General features: G+C 41.3%; 1 non-coding gene across 1 annotated transcript; it reads right to left on the bottom strand.

The window, feature by feature from the left end:
* Window positions 1-2,802: 2,802 nt before the first annotated feature.
* On the bottom strand, window positions 2,803-3,006 carry LOC126009915 (small nucleolar RNA SNORA73 family). Its single transcript, XR_007496079.1, has one exon. It is a non-coding gene; the product is annotated as a small nucleolar RNA SNORA73 family (small nucleolar RNA).
* Window positions 3,007-3,257: the final 251 nt, after the last annotated feature.

Raw genomic sequence — 3,257 nt, forward strand, 5'->3', positions numbered from 1 at the left:
TGTATAGGAAAATTTCATGACTTCATCTCTCCTGACAGCTGCATAATATTCCATTCTGTATATGTACCACAGTTTCTTTAGCCATTCATCTGTTGAAGGGCATCTTGGCTGTTTCCAGAGTCTGGCTATTATAAATAGCGCTGCAACAAATATAGGTGTGAGGAAAGGATTTTTGTATTGTATCTTTATGTTCCTAAGAGTGGTACAACTGGATTGTATGGGACCTCAACTTCCAATTTTTGGAGGAATCTTCATATCGCTTTCCATAAAGGTTGGACTAGACAGCATTCCCACCAGCAGTGAATAAGAGTTTCTTTCTCTCCACATCTCCGCCAGCACTGCTTATTTTCCTTTTTTGTGATGTGCGCCAATCTCTGTGGTGTGAGATGGTACTTCATAGTTGTTTTGATTTGCATCTCCCTGATGATTAATGATGTGGAGCATTTTTTCATGTGCCTTTTTGACATTTGTAGTTCTTCTTTGACAAAGTGTTCATTTCTTCTCCCCATTTTTGATGGGTTTAGATGTTTTTTTCTTGTAAAGTTCTGTCAGTGCCTTGTATATTTTGGACATTAGCCCCTTACCTGATGGGTATTGGGTGAATAGTTTCTCCCACTCAGTTGGTGGTTCTTGAATCCTGGGCACTATTTCCTTTGAAGTTCAGAAGCTTCTCAGCTTAATATAGCCCCATCTGTTTATCTCTGCTTCCACTTGTTTGGAGAGTGCTGTTTTCTCCTTAAAGATGCCTTTAGACTCAATGTCATGACGTATTTTACCTACATGTTGTTCTATATACCTTATGGTTTCAGGTCTGATATCAAGGTCTTTAATCCATTTGGATTTCACCTTTGTACAAAGCCCTGAACCACTCCATTTTTGGCTTTCTGATCCCTGAGGGAGATGGCTCAGAAAGCCCCCAGGGTCCTATATCAATTTTTACTGTATTATGTTTGGTACTGGGGTCTGTGTGCGCCCAGCAAGAGTGAGAGTTTCAACAAAACTAGCTGTGGCAGGGGTTGGCAGGGAGGAGTTAAATAGGGGGGAGGCTTGATGCTAACATATTTATTAAAGTTGTTTCCAAATAACCCATTAAGAACCTGTTTCTTCCATGCTTCCTCCCTCTTGCATAGCACACAAAGGGGGAACTTCAATTCAGAATGGGGCACTCTTTTGGAAAAGGTAAAATCTCTCCAGATAAAACCTGGAAAGGAACTTGAATTCAAAAGATCCTAAATGAATCTTCATTTCCTCAAATTTTGTTGACATCCTTGTTGTTTCTACTGGTTTTCAAAAATAACCCTGAGAGATGGGGCTGGAGCTTGCTCTTAGAGTAGTTGCCCTAGGTTCAATTTCCAGCACCAATGAAATAAACGTATAAAAATATTGTTTTTAAATAACCAAAAGAGATTCTGTGAAAACTTTATTTTGTGTTCAATTGTCTTTTTTAAAACTACCATTAAATATCACAACATTAGGCCCATGGAGATGTCAGGGTGGAACCTAATTTTGACCAGTACCATGGGCCCCATTCTCACTGGATGTAGCTAGATGCTTCCAGAGCACAGCGAGGTGTAACCCTGGATGCCCTTGGGCCTAGAATCACCACTGGGTGTTCCTTGTAGCCTCCACCACTAAAGGCTCAAATAGCACTAGATCCCCAGGTCTAAGCACTGAACATTCCACCTTAAGGATCTATTGGAGGGGCCCCTGGAGTCTCTAAGCACACAGAAGATCCCTATGTATCTCAACCAGGAACTGTGCATTGATAAAATCTCCCTAATCTGTTTCAAACTCCCCCTACTTTCCCCTGTTTGAATGTGATTTTACACAACTTTGCCACATATCTGAATGTGTCTGCCTATTACCACAGAAAAAAGGGTACTTAACAACCCATTATCCTCCCAGCCTTTTCTGTCCATTCCTGCTTCCAGGGCCATATGCTTGAACCCACACCCCACCCTGCCTTGGCAGCCACTAATTTCATTCTCCATTTTTAAAATTTATGCAAAAGTTTATATAGGAAATGACGTTGGAAGCATGATTGTACTCTACTTACATGGATTTGATGGCTTAGACACTCTGTTTTGTAGGATCTCCTTTGCCATAAATGTTACAATTGTCCCCCCAAGAAATAACAAGCACAAACTCTCTCTCTCTCTCTCTCTCTCTCTCTCTCTCTCTCTCTCTCTCTCTCTCTCTCTCTCTCTCTCTCTCTCACACACACACACACACACACACACACACACACATTTCTGATTTGCATTTAACTTAAAAAATAACCAGGTGGGTGGAGAGATAGTACAGCAGGGAAGGTGCTTGCTCTGTACTTGGCTGACTGAGATTTAAGCCCCAGCATTATCCTGAACCCACCAAGTGCAAAACCAGACTTACTCCTGAGTGCAGAACCAGGAGTAAGCCTGAGCATTGCTGGGTAAGGCCAAAAAAGCAACAAACAAAACATTTCCAGAATAGTCTAAGAAAAGTCATATGTTCTGTTTTAGGAGAAAATGCACAGAAATAAAAACACCATCCTGTTTATTCTGTTCTCTTTTTTCCTCATGCTTCTCACCCTTTTGTCCTCTTGCTTTTCAATAAATAGAAAATGCAGAAGTTCCTAAACTTCAAACCTTCCTCTTTTTTCTGAAACCAAGACTTTGCTGTGCCCCATTGTCTTCAGACTGCTATAAAGCCTTTAACCTTCTTGCAAAAGCCTGTGAAATTCTGAGTCAGGGGATCTGGACAGCATGCAAATCTTGGTTAGACTTTAATGTTTTTTTTTGTTTTTTTGGGTTTTTTTTTTTATATTGTTTCCTGCATGGTTTGTCTCCTCAGTCATGGTCCAGAGGACTCTGAGAAGTCGTAGGAATATGCAGGCGCAGACTCAAGGCCCAGCTTGATCTCCAACGGTGTGGAAAGGGACTGTACATCATTAGGCAGAGCCCTATGCTCCCCTACACCATTTGGACAGTGCCCAGGGAGAGTGACCTCCCGGGATATCCACATTGGAATAGACTTTAATGTTTTGAAAGTTACTTTTCTCTATTGGATGTTGGTTTTAGTTTTTGAGCCACACCTGGCACTGCTCAAGGTTTACTCCTGGCTATTGTCAGGAGACCATATGTTGTACTGATAATGTGTTTGCTGAGGTTGGTTGCATGCAAAATAAATGCCTACCCACTGTACTATCTTTTGACCCCTTGAGATTGTTGTGTTTGTGTGTGTTTTTAACTTCACCTGACTCCCAAGAGATTAATACA

This window comes from Suncus etruscus, chromosome 5 (assembly GCF_024139225.1).
Source record: "Suncus etruscus isolate mSunEtr1 chromosome 5, mSunEtr1.pri.cur, whole genome shotgun sequence".
In the NCBI taxonomy this organism is placed as follows: Eukaryota; Metazoa; Chordata; class Mammalia; order Eulipotyphla; family Soricidae; genus Suncus; species Suncus etruscus.